The sequence below is a fragment of the Salvelinus namaycush genome, chromosome 21 (assembly GCF_016432855.1).
Source record: "Salvelinus namaycush isolate Seneca chromosome 21, SaNama_1.0, whole genome shotgun sequence".
Classification (NCBI taxonomy): domain Eukaryota; kingdom Metazoa; phylum Chordata; class Actinopteri; order Salmoniformes; family Salmonidae; genus Salvelinus; species Salvelinus namaycush.
This window is the reverse complement of record NC_052327.1, coordinates 43,586,167-43,606,049: the sequence shown is the minus strand read 5'-3', so window position 1 is coordinate 43,606,049 and position 19,883 is coordinate 43,586,167. Positions and strand designations below refer to the sequence as shown.

The 19,883-nt window shown below is 39.2% G+C and overlaps 1 protein-coding gene across 1 annotated transcript in view; it reads left to right on the top strand.

Moving 5' to 3' along the window:
• Positions 1–18,859, top strand: part of LOC120066397 (guanine nucleotide-binding protein G(i) subunit alpha-1) — a 73,160-nt gene extending 54,301 nt beyond the window's left edge. Inside the window, exon 9 of the mRNA XM_039017740.1 lies at positions 17,762–18,859. The gene's annotated coding sequence lies outside the window, so the exon portion shown is untranslated. The remainder of the gene's footprint in view (positions 1–17,761) is intronic.
• The last annotated feature ends 1,024 nt before the right edge of the window (positions 18,860–19,883 follow it).

The following is a 19,883-nucleotide window of genomic DNA, read 5'->3' as shown; positions in this document are numbered from 1 at the left end:
GGTTTATTTATGTACAAAAAACATATTTTAAAAAAATTCAGTGGGTACGGCTTATATTCAGGTGCGCTTAATAGTCCAGCAATTACGGTACAGGTTTCCTCTACTCATCTACAGTACCTGTAGAAAGTATTCACACCTCTTGACTTTTTCCTTATTTTGTTACTACAGCCTGAATTATATTTAGATTTTGTGTCACTGGCCAACACACAAATACCCCATAATGTCAAAGTGGAATGATGTTTTTAGAAATTTGTACAAATTAACAAATGTACAACGGAAATGTCTTGAGTCAAATTTGCTTAACAAGTCACATAAGTTGCATGGACTTTCTGTGTGAAATAATAGTGTTTAACATAATTTTTGAATGACTTTTTCTGTACCCCACACACAGAATTGCCTGTAAAGTCCCTCAGTCGAGCAATGAATTTCAAGCACAGATTCAACCACAAAGACCAGGGAGATTTTCCAATGCCTCACAAAGAAAGGCACCTATTGATAGATGGGTTTTTTAAAAAGCAGACATTGAATATCCCTTTGAGCATGGTGATGCTATTAATTACACTTTGGATGGTGTATCAATACACCCAGTCACAACAAAGATACAGGTGTCCTTCCTAACTCAGTTGCCGGAAAGGAAGGAAACCGCTCAGGGATTTTCCCATGAGGCCAATGGTGACTTTAAAACAGTTAGAGTTTAATGGCTGTGATAAGGTGTATTAGCATCCTCTCCTTCCGTTCCCTCCGGACTCCTGCCTGGAGTATCAGCATCCTCTCCTTCCGTTCCCTCCGGGCTCAATGGTCGTTCGATCACCCATGGAGCTTTGGTGCAGTGGTTTAGATGTTACGACGTGGTGCTTCCTTCCACCTATTCGTGTTGCTAGGACCACCTTGTAGAGACCCTCTCGCCTTGGCTTGTTCCACTTCCTCCGGAACACTCGGATGTAAACCTGGTCCCCTGGGATCACTGGACGGTGAATCTCTGGTCTTGGTTCAGGTTTTCACCTTCTTTCCGTGAGGTTTAAAAAGTCAGATGGCCTCTGTGTATGGTCTGATCATAGAAATAAGATTGTTCTATCTCTCATCACACAACAGAATGGCATTCCAGCTGAAGCTGGTGACTTCCTTCACTTCAGCTGAGCTGCTTTTAGTTTCTCCACTTTCTCCTTCTGGTTCCTAAGAGCACAAGACTTGCAAAGCAATGAGAAACACAAAACATAACAGTATTAACAATGTGATAAGCTATGCATAATTATATATGCATAAACCAAAGTCTGAGACCATGACAATTCCCACTCTCTCTTCACCTGACTCTATGCCTCCAGGATACTTTTCTGCTGGACTCCACAAAAATGAAAGCCCTAAAAAGCCTCCTCATGCTTTCGCCCAGTCTTCCCCTTTTCGTCCCCAGGTTCCGAGAGGTGTTCCCAAGCCATGTCATTTTCACTTTGTTCCCCATCTCATTCATTGCCACTTGATAGGCACGAGGTAACTCAGCACTGCATATGCTTTCACATCAATGTCTTCAAAATGTTTAGAGTACAATTACCCCAACATATATCCTCTTTCATATGATGCATTAACCAATAAAGCAGGGAATCCAACCCAACTGTGATTAAGTAGCTCCTAGACCCAACCCATTTGCATGTTTACAGTGGAATCTAGTCTCTCTCTTTTTAGCTCCGCGTCCTCTGTCATGATGTCTTCAAGCTCACCCATTATGCCGCTGGACCTAACTTCTCGTGAGAACTATGCACCCAACGAGGAGAGACATGACTATCTTTACCGCTGCAGGTGCTGTAAGGAGTACTGTGTGTGGACCAGACCAACGCTGTCCCAACACCAACCCCACAACATGATGCTGCCACCCCTGTGCTTCACGGTTAGGATGGTGTTCTTCGCCTTGAAAGCCTCCCCCTTTTTCCTCCATAACGATGGTCATTATGGCCAAATAGATCTATTTTTGTTCCATCAGACCAGAGGACATTTCTCCAAAAAGTACAATCTTTGTCCCCATGTGCAGTTGCAAACCGTAGTCTGGATTTTTTTTATGGCAATTTTGGAGCAGTGGCTTCTTCCTTGCTGAGCGGCCTTTCAGGTTATGTCGATATAGGACTTGTTTTACTGTGGATATAGATACTTTTGTACCTGTTTCCTCCAGCATCTTCAAGGTCCTTTGCTGTTGTTCTGGGATTGATTTGCATTTTTCGCACCATAGTACGTTCATCTCTAGGAGACAGAACGCGTCTTTTTCCTGAGCGGTATGACGGCTGCGTGGTCCCATGGTGTTTATACTTGCGTACTATTGTTTGTACAGATGAACGTGGTACCTTCAGGCATTTGGAAATTGCTCCCAAGGATGAACCAGACTTGTGGAGGTCTACAATTTTTTTTCTGAGGTCTTGGCTGATTTCTTTCGATTTTCCCATGATGTCAAGCAAAGAGACACTGAGTTTGAAGGTAGGCCTTGAAATACATCCACAGGTACACCTCCAATTGACTCAAATGTTGTCAATTAGCCTATCAGAAGCTTCTAAAGCCATGACAATTTTCTGGAATTTTCCAAGCTGTTTAAAGGCACAGTCAACTTAGTGTATGGAAACTTCTGACCCACTGGAATTATGATACAGTGAATTATAAGTGAAATAATCTGTCTGTAAACAATTGTTGGAAAAATTACTTGTCATGCACAAAGTAGATGTCCTAACCGACTTGCCAAAACTATAGTTTATTAACAAGAAATTTGTGGAGTGGTTGAAAAATGAGTTTTAATGACTCCGACCTAAGTGTATTTAACACAGTCACTACTCCTCTTAATGCACTTTAGTTTTAAACATACTACAACATTCTCAAATCAATTAGTCAATATACATCAATCCCTCTGGAACATTGATCACTCTGATGTTCCACGAAACTTAATAAACATATTGACTGAGCCATTCTCTCTCCACGCTCACTCCACACGCGCTCTCAGCACTCTTGCCGCGGTTCATGGCTCGGACTCAGAAGTGTTAAGTCGCTGTCACAGTGCACGCCTTTGTCGCTCTTTCTTCAGCCGGTTAGGGAGGGTTTTGAGGTTCACACACACTGTTTGTGGTCAAATTATTCCTACCATGCATTAAGACACGATTTGATGTCACCTTCCATGATGATAACCTCAAAAAAGCACAGATCAGAACAACAGTTTAGTTAAATTTCTGTTTCAGGAAATCCAGGCAAGCATGAATTATTACATTAACCTTTTCTTAATAACATATCTATGACAAATGTCAAAGAGCATAACATACTGTTACTACTAAAACCCTTTTCAAAATTAGTTCATACTATCTTATTTTACTGGCGATCTCTTGGAGGAGTTACCAGATCAGAAAGTTATCACCCTAACTCCTCGCAGAAATCCCACACTCAATAAATCCCATTCTGGTGAAATTTGTATGGAAACAAAAAAAATTATCAGCATTTCACATGACATACCCCATTTGGAGTAACTGTCATCCCTTAACGTATATATTTTCTTCTATATGCAGACTGATCAAAGTACATTTGTAGATTTACCCAAAGACCAGGACCCCAGGAAACTGGTAATTTTTCCCTTCGAACACATGATTCAAAAACATGTTAAATCAAAATAAACTAATTCGAATAACTAATCAACTTAGAATTACAACAGTAATGGTACAATTTGAATAGAGACTGGTGTTTCTCGTTCATTTTATAATTACATCCCACCTGTTTCTGTCATTTCTAGTGAGATTGATCAGGCCTCACCAGAGAGTCAGGATACAGAGCATTCGACACCATTAAAATATTTCCTTTCCCTGACCTTCCGAAACCATTTAACCTGTTTGGGGTGCAGCCCGACACCGGTACACTTATGACAACATCCAGCTCAAGTGCAGGGCGCGAAATTCAAAATATATTTTTTTTAAATATTTAACTTTCACACATTAACAAGTCCAATACAGCATATGAAAGGTACACATCTTGTGAATCAAGCCAACATGTCCGATTTTTAAAATGTTTTACAGGGAAGACAAAATATGTAAATCTATTAGCTAACCACGTTAGCAAAAGACACCACTTTTCTTACTCCATCAGCTACTGATGGAGTAAAAAACTATCACAAATTCGACCAAATAAAGATATAAATAGCCACTAACCAAGAAACAACTTCATCAGATGACAGTCTGATAACATATTTATTGTATAGCATATGTTTTGTTCGAAAAATTTCCATATTTCAGGTATAAATCATAGTTTACATTTCAGCTACAATCAGAAATTGCACCGAAAGCAGCCATAATATTTACAGACACCAACGTCAAATACCTAATTACTCATCATAAAACATTTCTGAAAAATACATAGTGTACAGCAATTGAAAGACAGGCATCTTGTGATTCCAGACAATATTTCCGATTTATTAAATGTTTTACAGCGAAAACAAAATGTAGCGTTATATTAGCATAGCCACAATAGCCAGAAACACTTGGGCGCCGACGACCAGTTCACATGCACGACAGATATTAGAAATAGCATCATAAAATGTTTCTTACTTTTGGTGATCTTCCGTCAGAATGTTGGACAAGGTGTCCTTTGTCCAGAACAGTCGTTGTTTGGATCTGGAACGGCAAATTTCCCTCTTCATTTAGCATGGGCACTTGCCAAGTGCTACGGATCTCTCCAACGTCAACAAAGTCAGAGAACGGAACACGGCAAAACTCCCGAAAAAATTTAAATAATCTGATTAAACTATATTGAAAAAACATACTTTACGATGATATGGTCACATGTATCAAATAAAATCTAAGACGGAGATGTTAGTCGTCCATAACGAGAGCAAAACAGAAGGCAAATCCATGTCCTCTTTCGCGCGCTCCAGAAACAGGAAGTGGACGGTCACGTCAAACAAAGAGCTTTAATTCCACCTCAGACCAAGATAAACACGAAATTTTTTCTCTCACCGCCTCTTGACAACCAGGGGAAGGTGTATGAAGTGTATGTAGACTCTTACGTATCATGCCCATGTATAGGCAGGAAGTTGAACAGAGCATCGATTTCTGACATTCCACTTCCTGGTCAGGAAGTGTGCTGCAGAATGACTTCTGTTTCACTCAGAGAAATAATTCAAACGGTTTTAGAAACTAGAGAGTGTTTTCTATCCAATAGTAATAATAATATGCATATTGTACGAGCAAGAATTGAGTACGAGGCCGTTTGAAATGGGCACGATTTAACTGGCTACTCAATACTGCCCCTTGCAGCCATAACAGGTTAACCTCTCTAGGGTACGTGAGACGGTTGCGTTCCACCTCTTCAACAGCCAGTGAAACTGCAGGGCGCCAAATTCAAAACAGAAATCCCACAATTAAAATTCCTCAAACATAGATGTATTTTACACCATTTTAAAGATACACTTGTTGTAAATCCAGCCACAGTGTCCGTCTTCAAAAAGGCTTTACGACGAAAGCAAACCAAACGATTATGTTAGGTGAGTGCCTATTCACAGAATAACACAGCCATTTTTCCAGCCAAAGAGAGGATTCACAAAAAGCAGAAATATAGATAAAATTAATCACTGACCTTTGATGATCTTCATCAGATGACACTCATAGGACTTCATGTTACACAATACATGTATGTTTTGTTCGGTAAAGTTCATATTTATATCCAAAAATCTGAGTTTACATTGGCGCCTTACGTTCAGAAGTTCCAAAACATCCTTTGATTTTGCAGAGAGCAACATCAATTTACAGGAATACTCATAATAAACATTGCTAAAAGATACAACTGTTATGCATGGAATTTTAGATGCACTTCTCCTTAATGCAACCGCTGTGTCAGATTTCAAAAAAGCTTTACGAAAAAAGCAAACCATGCAATAATCTGAGTCGGCGCTCAGAGCCCAATCAAGCCCAATCAAGACACAAATATATCCGACATATTATGCAGTCAACAGACGTCAGAAGTAACATTATAAACATTCACTTATCTTTGATGATCTTCATCAGAATGCACTCCCAGGAATCCCAGTTCCACAATAAATGTTTGTTTTGTTCGATAATGTCTGTCATTTATGTCCAAATTCCTCCTTGTTCAGTACACTTTCCAAACTCACGACGCGCGGGCAGGTCCAGCGGAAAGTACGGACGAAAAGTTTAAAAAGTTATATTACAGTCCGTAAAAACATGACCAACGAAGTATTGAATCAATCTTCAGGGTGTTTTTAACATAATTCTTCAATAATGTTCCAACCGGAGTATTCCATTGTCTTCAGAATTGCGATGGAACAGAGCTCGCTCTCACGTGAATGCGCATGGTCACCTCATGGCAGACCTGACTCATTCCTCTCTCCTTCGGCCCACTAAACAGTAGAGGCATCAGACAAGGTTCTAAAGACTGTTGACATCTAGTGGAAGCCTTAGGAAGTACAACATTACCAATATCCCACTATCTTCAATAGGAGCTGAGTTAAAAATCAACCAACCTCAGATTTCCCACTTCCTGGTTGGATTTCTTCTCAGGTGTTTGCCTGCCATATGAGTTATGTTATACTCACAGACATCATTCAAACAGTTTTAGAAACTTCAGTGTTTTCAATCCAAATCTACTAATAATATGCATATTCTAGCTTTTATGGCTTTGTAGCAGGCCGTTTACTCTGGGCATGCTTTTCATCCGGACGTGAAAATACTGCCCCCTACCCCAAAGAAGTTAACCTTTCTGAACCACCCATCCCGGTACCGGGATAATTGTCATCAGCAACGCTGAATAGCATAGCGCCACAGTCAAATAATATTACTAAAAATATTTAGAATCATGCAATCACAAGTGAAATATACCAAAACACAGCGTAGCTTGTTGTTAATCCACTTATCGTGTCAGATTTTGAAAATATATTTTACAGCGAAAGAAATCCAAGCTTTTGTGAGTGTAGCTTTCAATGCTACATCAGCTAACCCCAAATTAGCATAGTCACGAAAGTGTGAAAAACAATAAAATTCATCGCTTACCTTAGATAATCTTCGGACGTTTCCACTCACGAGACTCCCAGTTACACAACAAATCTTCTTTTTGTTCGATAAATATTACTTTTATCACAAAAAAACGCCATTTGGGTTGTGCGTCATGATGAAAAAAAACGACAGCCTCATTCCGGTCCTGAAAGGAAGACGGAAATTTCCAAACGTATCAGATTAAAAAATATTATTAAAATATTTATAATCATGCAATCACAAGTGAAATATACCAAAACACAGCTTAGCTTGTTGTTAATCCACCTATCGTGTCAGGTTTTGAAAATATATTTTACAGCGAAAGAAATCCAAGATTTTGTGAGTGTAGCTTTCAATGCTATAACATTAGCCTTATATTAGCTTGGCTAGCATGGTCACGAAAGTAAGAAAAGCAATCAAATGAATCGCTTACCTTTGATAATCTTCGGGTGGTTCCACTCACGAGACTCCCAGTTACACAACAAATGTTATTTTTGTTCGATAAATTTACTTTTATCACAAAACACCGCCATTTGGTTTGCGCAATATTTTGCGGAAACAAAAGCCTTGTTCCGTTCGACAAGTATCCGAAATGGTCGTAGAAACATTCCAAATGTTTTTTATAATCAAACCTCAGGTTGTCTTTAACAAACATAATCGATAATATTTCAACCGGAGCATAACCTATTCAATAAGAGAGAAAAAGAAAATGGAGAGCCACTCTCTCGCGCGCAGGAAATATTTGGAGGACACCTGACCTGTTTTGAAACATCTCGCTCATTTTTCAAAATAAAAGCCTGAAACTATGTCTAAAGCCTGGTCACAGCCTGAGGAAGCCATTGGAAAATAATCTGGTTGATACCCCTTTAAATGGAGGTTAGACAGGCCAGGAAACAAAGTTTAAAAAATAATAATAATGTAATATCACTTCCGGGTTACTTTTTCTCACGATTTCGCTTGCAGAATAAATATTATTTTTCTCACAGACAACATTTTGACAGTTTTGGAAACTTTGGAGTGTTTTTTTCTATCCTAATCTGTAAATTATATGCATATTCTACGATCTGGGCAAGAGAAAATTTACGTTAACGTTGGGTACGTATTTTGAAGAAAAACAAACAATTCTGACCCCTAGCGCTAAGAAGTTTTAAACAACTTTCAAAGCATTGCCATCCTTCTGCATACCCAATTTAAAACTGAATTGAAAAAAAAAACATCCAAAATAAATCCCACAGTATCAACACCACTAATGCATATTTATAACCGGGAAATTGTGTGTGTGTGTGGTAAAACCATATGGCAAAAGCAAACAAAAATGGCCAGGCCTTATTTAATTTGTTAACTTCTCTTTATCACTGAATCCGGATACCTTTTATACCTATAAAACTGCTGAATTTCATTAACTCCCAAGACCATAGCCTCAGGAAACATTTCAAAAAGAGATAATGAAACCCCCTCTTCTGGAAATCAGCAATCCCAAAGTATTATTTATAAACCAAACATCCTTACTCCAATCATTAAATGTTTGTTTTTAATCCACCCCATTCTTTATTTAGCATGTACTACCCTTAGACACAATTCACTCCCATATGGTATTATATGATTGGTCTCTCTTCTGTAACCATGTACAATTATCCTGGTTTCTTTACTAGACCAATGTTCAATCAACATAAGTAATAGCTGTTTCACCTTAGATTGTTCCTGCTAACCTTTCTAAATGTAATACTTTTTCCTGTCGCAAATGTAGTCAATTTCTCAGCTTAAGGAATCAGGGATATTTGATCCCAGGCATCTAATAAAAAGTTGTTTGAGACATGGTCTCTTATGTCTCCCTTAATTACCATACCTACTGTATTGGCCTTCCATCAGTCCTGGATACAAGAATCCTACTCAAGACACATCAGATAATACAGTGTTCCGTTAACTTCTCTAGGGTATGTGGGACGGTAGCGTCCCACCTCGTCAACAGCCAGTGAAACTGCAGGGCGCCAAATTCAAAACAACAGAAATCCCATAATTTAAATTTCTCAATCAAAATTTTACACCATTTTAAAGCTACACTTGTTGTAAATCCAGCCAAAGTGTCCGATTTCAAAAAGGTTTTACGGCGAAAGCACACCAAACCAGACAGCCATTTTTTCAGCCAAAGAGAGCAGTAACAAAAATCAGAAATAGAGATAAAAAATTAATCACTAACCTTTGATGATCTTCATCAGATGACACTCATAGGACTTTATGTTACACAATACATGTATGTTTTGTTCTGTAAAGTTCATATTTATATCCAAAAATCTGAGTTTAGGCGGGACGCTACTGTCTCACTTGGCAAAAAGCCTGAGAAAATGCAGAGCGCCATATTCAAATTAATTACTAAGAAAATTACTATAAAATCAAACTTTCATTAAATCACACATGAAAGATACCAAATTAAAGCTACACTGGTTGTGAATCCAGCCAACATGTCAGAATTCAAATAGGCTTTTCGGCGAAAGCATACGATGCTATTATCTGAGCATAGCACCATAGTAAACAAAAGAGAGACAACATTCCAACCCTGCAGGCACGACACAAAACGCAGAAATAAAAATATAATTCATGCCTTACCTTTGACGAGCTTCTGTTGTTGGCACTCCAATGTGTCCCATAAACATCACAAATGGTCCTTTTGTTCGATTAATTCCGTCGATATATATCCAAAATGTCCATTTATTTGGCACGTTTGATCCAGAAAAACACAGGTTCCAACTTGCTCAAACGTGACGACAAAATATCTCAAAGGTTACCTGTAAACTTTGCCAAAAAATGTCAAACTACTTTTGTAATACAACTTTAGGTATTTTTTAACGTTAATAATCGATAAAATTGAAGACGGGATGATCTGTGTTCAATACAGGATTAAAACCAACCGTAGCATGCCTTCTGCTCACGCGCTTCGATCAAACAGGACACCTAGAGTGACTCGACTTCAAGATGGCCATATTTCTTCATTACACAAAGGAATAACCTCAACCAATTTCTCAGCACTGTTGACATCCAGTGGAAGCCGTAGGAACTGCAAGCAAGTCGCTTATAAATCTGGTTTCCCAATGAAAACTAATTGAAAAGAGTGACCTCAAAAAAGACATTCTGAATGGTTTGTCCTCGGTTTCGCCTGCTAAATAAGTTCTGTTATACTCACAGACATGATTCAAACAGTTTTATAAACTTCAGAGTGTTTTCTATCCAAATCTACTAATAATATGCATATCTTATTTTCTGCGGATGAGTAGCTGGCAGTTTAATTTGGGTATGCTTTTCATCCAAACGTGAAAATGCTAAAAAAAACAATCCCAGAACCCCTTTCTGGTAATCCTATCAGTTTAACCTGTTGCATTAATTTAGTAAAATACAAAACTGTTGTTTAACAAATGTAGAACCTTTAAAAAGCTGGTGTTGTCTTATCAGCTTAATAGTCAATACTTATTTCATTCTACTTTTATTACTGGACACGCTTCTACATAATGGAAACAGATTATAATTTTAGAATACATTCAATTCCTGCTCAAATTCACTGGTGTTACCCAACTATAAAACCAAGCAACAACAATCAGAAACTTTCAAATAATGTTTCTCATACCGCTACTTAAAATATCCCACTACCTGCTTGCTTTCAACCGCAGCTAATCTTTTTTACAATCTCAAGGCTCAATCCCTCTACTCATCATTTAACCTTGTATTGAAACCTCAGCTTTTCAAATTACTAAAATATCACATCATTAGAGTGATATAAAAAACACTAACATATTACTATTCACATACTGTCAACACTCAATACATTTACATCAATCTTCTTTATTACTAACCACTGCTTCACACTCATTAAACATGTTATTTTAAGATTAACTTGTAATGCCAAAATGTAGAAAATACATCAGCCAATTTTTTTTTATCAATCCAAAGAATTTAACTTCGAAATTCTTCCTTTCCAATTGACTAACTCTCCTTTGTTACCTTCCCTAGTCTACATCTCTTCCCTTAAACTCAGAAAGCTCTCTACAATCTTAACCATACTCCACCTGTCTTTCCACTAACGTTACTTTACTAAGAGAACAATTATTCTTTAATTATAGTCAAAACAACAACTTCTGTTCACAGGGAGGCCACGTTAATTACTCTAATCTCTTCCTCCCTTTCATCAATTCAATAAATATTTTTTAGAATTCAACAAAATAGTCTCACGAGTCTAAAACTCCTAGGGTTTTCTTCTTGAGTCACATGGTTCTCAAAACCCCCAAATATGTTCTCTTGTTTCGCCGCTTGTACTTTACCATAGCTATAATTCCATGTGACCCTGCTCTACCACATAGTTTACTAATGTGGCGATGTTTGGCATATGAGTTTCTTCGTCTTTTTATGCCAATAACAAATACACTACCTTACATATTGTATCAACACAGAACCCCCAAATCTACAACTTTTTAGCAATTGTTTGAATGCGGTGTTCAAAGATACAAAGTTAGACTATTTTTAAACATCATTCGTGCTCTCGCCCATATATTGCCCATTTTAATATGTTACCTAATATCCACTCTCCTTGATTCTCTCAAGGATTACTCAACCCTGCTCTGCTAAGAAGCAGTGTTGATCCAAACTCTGATGCATAATTATTTTCTTGACACAAGGCAGTCAAGCACCCAAGCTAACTGGCTAAAGTTGCCTAGCTAATTTAGCTATCGCTACTTCCAGACATAAACAAGAGAATACATTTTCACTCTCCATTCTACTCACCTCGCAGAGCTGGTTAGGCTCTTTACTTGTTTGTTAAAAACGTTGGTTACTAACTGTGCTGCTGGCAATAATTCAAATTACGTTATTTCCCCTGACGCTTACTGACACCGGCCATATTCAACCCGGCTTTGAGCATTTGTAAATTCATCAGTTATTCTGCACTCTGGTACATCCAAACTAGTCCTTTGAAATCCGAACAAAATAGCCTGAGCGATTCTACCAAGTACCCCATTCAACAGTATCCATACTCAAATAGTGCGGTTCGTGCGCTTACGCTGATAGAACGCTAACTTCAATACGCTGGTATATTGAGCTTTTGGTTTTATGTGATTGTGCCAAGTCATCATTGCCTCCCTGAATTCTTTATTTGATTTGAATTTTCCCTCAGCAGGGAAATGTTGCCCAATATTATCCAGTTTGCGCAATTCTTCCCATATTTGAGCCAAATTGGTAGAATTGTCGTGCGCTTCTTTCAGCGACTCCATGGCTTTTTAAAATCCTCTAGCTCCATATTAAAGAGAGAAATGGGCTATTTGTCAACATATGAATAGTTATTGTTCCTAAACTTCTCCCTACTGTGTCTAGGGTGTTTTAGATTTCCTCACTCCCTAGTTTTGTTTTATTGTGCTATTCACTTTATTAAAACCACTCTCTTTCTCTTCTTCTTAGATTTCTCCCTACAGGTCCAGGGCTAAATCTTTCTAAAGGTCTGTTTAAGCCCTGAATGGCTTGACCACAACCTATTCCCTCCAATTTATATCCACGTTATTTTTCTTTCTCTGATTATTGTACTCGGTCTATTGGTTATTGCCCCTGTCTCTAGTTTTTTATAATTGTTCTCTCTTTTTGAGTATATTCTTACTTCAAATGTTCCAATTTCTATATTTCTCTGTACTGTATATTCTTCTACCTTGCAACACAGTATGCAATTTTTAATGGCCTTACCGGGTAATCACTGATGTCATCTTGACATTTATTACTATTTTACTATAATGTTCATGTATTTTTTTAATTTATCTTAACTATTCAAACTTCTAGTATCATATTACTTCAATGGTTATTCATGTACCATTCACAGTCCACTCCTTTAGTGTAGGACTGGGTGTGTCCTCCCTACCAGGTTACACTTTAAGCAACGGTTCGGGAGAGGTGCGCATTCCCTTCCCCACCAACAGCAGAGAACTTACACACTCACTTTCACACCTCTTACGCTTTCCTAAGCGACCTGATAATACAGGGTTTTACCTGTCGATACATTTACCCTAGAGCGCTATCCACAGATTTATTTTCCTGTCTGAGCAGTCCTCAATTAATTTATAAAGCAGTAACCACAGATTTCTTTTCCTGTTTGAGCGGTCCTCAATTTATAACGTGGATTCCACAGGAAAATAAATATGTCTGCACAGGCTTTATTAATTAATTTATATATAATTTTATTTGACCATGCAGATAGACGGTTGCCACTTCAAACTAGATTGTACAGAACAGTCAATAGGGCAGACAGATTACCTGAACGAGACGGAACAACCATCCCAGATGAGCGACTGAGCGAGCTGGATGACTTGAATGATGACTTGAACCCAACTCGGACTGACTGAATAAGATGAATGGGTTGCGTTTTGTGTTCAAACTCAAACGGGTCTTTTTTTTTTAATCTTTTTTTTAACAGGGAAAACAGACTGAGACCTGGATCTCTTTTACGGCTGTGCCCTGTGTAAACATGTTAACATGTACAGTTTTAGACATACAGACAAGAACATTTCAAAACATACACAATTCAACAGAAACAATCACAGACAACATCATATTGATCCTCCATAAACATTTTAAAATGGGCAAGGGACACCAGAGTGTCTAACTTAAGTTGGATCTGCAGTTTGTTCCATAAATAAGGTGCAAAGGAACTGAAGGCAGTCCTACCCAACTCTGTGGAGACCGCAGGAGTCTCTAATGTAATCCACATCTGTGATCTGGTTTTAAAATTAGTACATCTTGTGGAAATTAATGATGATATATATGGAGGTAGTTTTAAAAGAAGTGCTTTATAAATAAACAAGAGAGCATGTTGCTCTCGCCTCACAGATAGAGAGACCCAACCCACATGTTGATATAGGATACAGTGATGAGTTCTGTAACTATCACCCGTGATAAACCTGAGTGCACAATGGTAAATAGCATCCAGTGGTTTTAATGTGTTTGCCGATGCATGCATATAGATAATATCACCATAATCTAAAACGGACATAAAAGTAGCCTGCACAATTTTTTTCCTATTTACAGAGGACAGACAAGCCCTGTTTCTGTAAAGGAATCCTATCTTGAATTTGAGCTTTTTTCCCAATTCAGTAACATGTTTTTTAAAAGAAAGCCTATCATCTAACCATACCCCTAAGTATTTATATGCAGAGACCTTATTGATTTGAGTACCATCCAAGCTAGTGATTACAAACGTGTTTCTAACTGAGAGTTTAGACCTAGAAAAAAACATGACATTTGTTTTCTTAGCGTTTAAAACAAGTTTAAGCTGTAAAAGAGACCCCTGTAGTATCCTAAAATCAGACTCCAACTGCATTAAAGCTTGGTCCGCTGTTGGAGCAATAGAGTACATCACTGTGTCATCTGCATATAAATGGAATTTACAATATCTGACATCATCACCAATGTTGTTTATATAAAGTGAGAACAATAGTGGGCCAATTATTGAACCCTGAGGGACCCCTTTAAGTAACTGTAAGGGGTCAGACTTGACCCCATTGACCATGACGGCTTGAGTTCTATCTTTAAGATAGTCATAAAACCATCGGCAGGCATCAGTGCCCAGTCCTATTGATGACAGCTTACTCAAAAGGATAGCATGGTCTACAGTGTCAAAAGCTTTTGACAAATCTACAAACAACGCAGCACAGTGCTTTCTATCGTCTAAGGCATTTGCAATATCATTTACAACAAGCATAGTGGCCGATGTGGTACTGTGTTTAGATCTAAAACCAGATTGATTGGTACTAAGAATACTGTTAGCAGAAAGAAAAGATTGTAACTGTTTGTTGACTATAGATTCTAGAATCTTTACCAGACAAGGGAGCCTAGAGATGGGTCTAAACAAATAAGTCCAGTCAAACTGAATCAGACAACAGTCACAACTCAAAACAGACTGAACAAACTGGTCAGATGAACTGCCTGAACAAATTAGTGAATAACCCCACTCAACTGAGCCTGTCAAGACAGATGAAGCACATAAATCTCCTTCTGCAGTGGTCACACACCAATTACTATCCTCTGTTTTCACTGTTGCAACCCTCAGCTTTTTATCCCCTCATTATTTTGCATGTATTTCATTGAACCAAAAAGCTCCCAATATTTATTTGGTTCGTCAAATTTGGAGGGACCCACTTGGTGACCTACCGCTGAGGCAGGTCCCCAGAGCGAACCACACAAACTCTATACTATAGGCAAGAACGTTGCTTACCTTTTATTATCAAGTGGCCATTTATTTGTGCAGTTCATCCAAGAAGCCCTTCCGCAGCTGCAGATTTTCACCGTCTCTGGTCCCTTTTCGCCACTCCTGGCAAGCTCGCCATTTATGTCGTGGAAATATTGTCTCTAATATTTCTCAAATACCGGAGTCTGAGTTCAATTAGACTTTATTACAAAGTAATATAAGCCGAGCTGGTTCATGAAGTAATTCCCTTTCCAGTCTTGGCACACACTTTTTATACAGGTTTCATCCTTACGTCTCACACATAGTAATTCTTCTTTATGTTAATGATTTAGCCACCATTATCTTTTTGCCTTGCACAAATTGTAGTTTGGTTTCACATTAGGGCATAGAAACATACCATAGCAATGGTACAAAAATAAACAGACATGCCCACTCCCCAGACAGGTGCATGTCCAATGGTGTCTAATGACCTAGACACACACACACACAGGGTGCACTTGTAACGGATGTGAAATGGCTAGCTAGTTAGCGGGTACGCGCTAGTAGCGTTTCAATCAGTTACGTCACTTGCTCTGAAAACCTAGATATAGTGTTGCCCCTTGCTCTGCAAGGGCCGCGGCTTTTGTGGAGCGATGGGTAACGACGCTTCGTGGGTGACTGTTGTTGATGTGTGCAGAAGGTCCCTGGTTCGCGCCCGTGTCGGGGCGAGGGGACGGTTTAAAGTTATACTGTTACATTGATGCTGTTGACCCGGATCACTGGTTGCTGCGGAAAAGGAGGAGGTTGAAAGGGGGGTGAGTGTAACGGATGTGAAATGGCTAGCTAGTTAGCGGGTACGCGCTAGTAGCGTTTCAATCAGTTACGTCACTTGCTCTGAAAACCTAGATATAGTGTTGCCCCTTGCTCTGCAAGGGCCTCGGCTTTTCTGGAGCGATGGGTAACGACGCTTCGTGGGTGTCAGTTGTTGATGTGTGCAGAGGGTCCCTGGTTCGCGCCCGTGTCGGGGCGAGGGGACGTACTAAAGTTATACTGTTACACACTTATCCTGCTGAATACCACAAAATGTATAATGGGCACATATCTACTGGAAAATGTCCAATAATGGGTGAGAAAAAAATACAATGTGTTCCATTTAGAATTCAGGCTGTAACATAACACATTGTTGTACTTTTTACCCCCTTTTTCTCCCTAATTTCGTGATATCCAATTGGTAGATAGTCTTGTCCCATCGCTGTAACTCCCGTACAGACTAGGGAGAGGCAAAGGTCGAAAGCCATGCGTCCTCCGAAACACGACCCTGCCAAGCCGCACTGCTTCTTGACACCCTGCTCGCTTAACCCGGAAGCCAGCCGCACCAATTTGTCAGAGGAAACACAGTACACTGGCGACCAAAGTCGGCATGCACTGCGCCCGCCATCGCTAGAGTGCGAGTGGACAAGGACATCCTGGCTGGCCAAACCCTCCCCTAACCCAGACGACGCTGAGCCGATTGTGTGCCGCCTCATGAGTCTTCCGGCTGCAACACAGCCTGGGATCAAACCCGGGTCTGTAGTGATGCATCTAGCACTGAGATGCAGTGCCTTAGACCTCTGCACCATGAATACTTTTCTGAAGGCACTGTAAGGCAAATATACTTATAGGGTTCCGCTTTCATCTGTGTCAGGTGTTCGCTAGTTACTGGCTAGCTAGGTCTTCAGCCTGCATGGAACAAAAGCGGGGGAAGGGTTTCTCAAAACTCTGACGCAGTTGTCATTTACATCATGAAACATGTAAAACGGGAGACTCCTATAAACTTTTTGACATCATTGATAGTTATGATATCTTAATATTGTCTGACAGTCAATATACTGTATATATGTCATGTACCCTGACTTCACCCTGCAAATTTTCAACTAAAATTGTCCAAGATGAGCTAGCTAGCATGATAAACAGTGCTGACAATTCCATTTGGGCTACCTAGCAAAATGATATAGCCAACATTTTGTCTATATTGATGCTGTTATAATAACCAAACAGTTGGATAAACAAATAATTTGTTAAACCTTATGTGATGTATGACAGGATTGGATGATGTATGCAATTGTAATGTTTGTTGCTTTGTGTATCAGCAAATTTGCTTGAAATAATCTCACTGCAATACTGCTCACCATAGGTGTTTTCAAAGAACTGTCAGAGAAGGTGAGCTCTCCACCCACTCAACCTTGTAGCTCCCCGCCCACTCAGTCTTTCTTTTCAGACTTCCTGGTAATTTGACATGCGAGAAAGTCGTAAAAAAAGAAAGAATTTGAGCATTTTTATTGGGAAAAATATTTTGGGTGATTGTTTCGGTCACTCAAAAGGCTATTTTACGTGGGAATCGGAATAACTGTTCGGGACCTTTTAAGACTTTCTAGAGTCAGGCCTGGACAGATGCTCAATTGCCCAAATAAATTGCCCAGATGCCCAAATAAACCCCCCCTAACCTGGTGTGTATGTCTGAAGGGATTGTATCGGCATTATGACAAGGCACCTAGCATATCAGAGGCGTTATCTAAACATTTTGTTTTACCCTCTTTCTGTACAGGCAGTGTGGTGGCCAGAGTGCGCTCAGTGACTTTCTTGGGGACGTCTGTGACTGGAGGGGGGCGGATCATGGACACTTTGTAGAGAACGTCTCTTTTAACCTCTTAACTTATGTTAATCTCTGAAAGGTTTAAAATGCCTTGTAGAAAATGTTTGTGTAAAATATTTGTACAACTGTCACTAAGGCTGGAGTTTTTCACTGTTTTTAAAATGGTTTTGTTTTAACCGGCCAAGGTTTTATTTTTATTTTTTTAAAGGGGGGGCCTTTGCATTTTGTTTCTTCTTATTCTAGGAGAGGAATGGACACTTTTCTATTTGTAGGTACTTGTGCCTTTGCATGCCTTAGTTGCAGTGTGTTTGTTTTTGTTAGCTAAATTGTAATAGATGTATTTCGATGTTATAATTAATTACACCACCCTCCCCAAATATTATCTCTATTTGGTTCCAAATGTGGTTTCCACAAATAATATCTCTATTTGGTTCCAAATATGGTTTCCATGACTGACATCCCAAAATTATTGTATCCATGGAAATGATGGAATAGACCAATTAAGACCAACTTGCTCTCGATAGACCAACTCACTCTTACATACTGAGAGCTGTGTGTGTGCATGACTGTGTGTGAGTGCCTTTGCTGTATGCTTGAGTGAGTGAGTAGCATGCATGAATGTGTGGATATAAATACAAAGGGACTCTTCTTTTTACTTGTCATCCTCTTTCACAGTCTGGTTTTCTGGAACATGTACCAAAAAGGCAACTTTATATTTAATGTGACGTCACATGGTTGGTGTGACATTGCGGATGGTAACATTCCTACACCAAATCATTATTTTAAAGAGAAACTAAGAGGATGACAACTACAGCCTTGTAGCAGATGAGAGGACCATAGATATAAAGTGCATAGATGGACAAAGGGAGGTGAATGGGTGGATGTGCACTGTTATGATGTTGACGATAAGTTTCATAATGGTTTCAGGTTACATATCCCCATAACCCCCCACCCGTCTATTTCCATTGGATGGGGACGTTAGTGGACTAATTTCCATTATTTTGTTAATAAAATAAATGCTGTGGTGAAACGATGACATCCTTCAACAACGATGGCCTCAATTTCTTTCTTGTGATGATTATGGACTAATATTTGTATTTTTCTGCCACCTTTGGTTTGCAACATTGACACTACATGCCAACACGCACAAACACTCATGCATACATGTGGTTTTACACCCAAGCATTGTTCACCTGGCAAAACAGGTCAAACTCACGCTGCCTTGTCCTTACCTGTGACATCACTCCAGGTATCCATGGCAATGGACTGACTGGAGGTTCATTTAATTTGCAATGGACAATACATGTGGTAACGTAAACCAATAAGACATGCATATTAAATGTTTCTAAGTAGTAACATTGATTCATGACGTGTATTCACAACTCATTCTAGGTCATGATGGACTGCCTAGACAGGCAGCCCAATTTTGATATTTTTTTCCACAATTGGTCTTTTGACATAACATCCTTTTCAAAGCTGATCTGATTGGTCAAAAGACCAATTAGTGAGAGGAAACAAATATCATAATTGGGCTGTCTAAATGCAGCCGATGACAGGCTCAGTGCACCTCAATCTGTCTGTGTAGTTGAATAGTTGGCTCACAGCACCCTCTACAGCTACAGCTAATGAGTGTGTGTAATAGTCTTGCTTCTGTCCCTCTCCTTGCCCCAACCCGGGCTTGAATCAGGGACCCTATAAACACATCAAATCAAAGTTTATTTGTCACGTGCGCCGAATACGACAGGTGTAGACCTTACAGTGAAATGCTTACTTACAGGCTCTAACCAATAGTGCAAAAAAGGTATTAGGTGAACAATCGGTAAGTAAAGAAATAAAAACAAAGACAGGCTATATACAGTAGCGAGGCTACATACAGACACCGGTTAGTCAGGCTGATTGAGGTAGTATGTATATGTAGATATGGTTAAAGTGACTGCATATATGATGAACAGAGAATAGCAGTAGTGTGAAGAGGGGGTGGCGGGACACAATGCAGATAGCCCGGTTAGCCAATGTGCGGGAGCACTGGTTGGTCGGGCCAATTGAGGTAGTATGTACATATGTATAGTTAAAG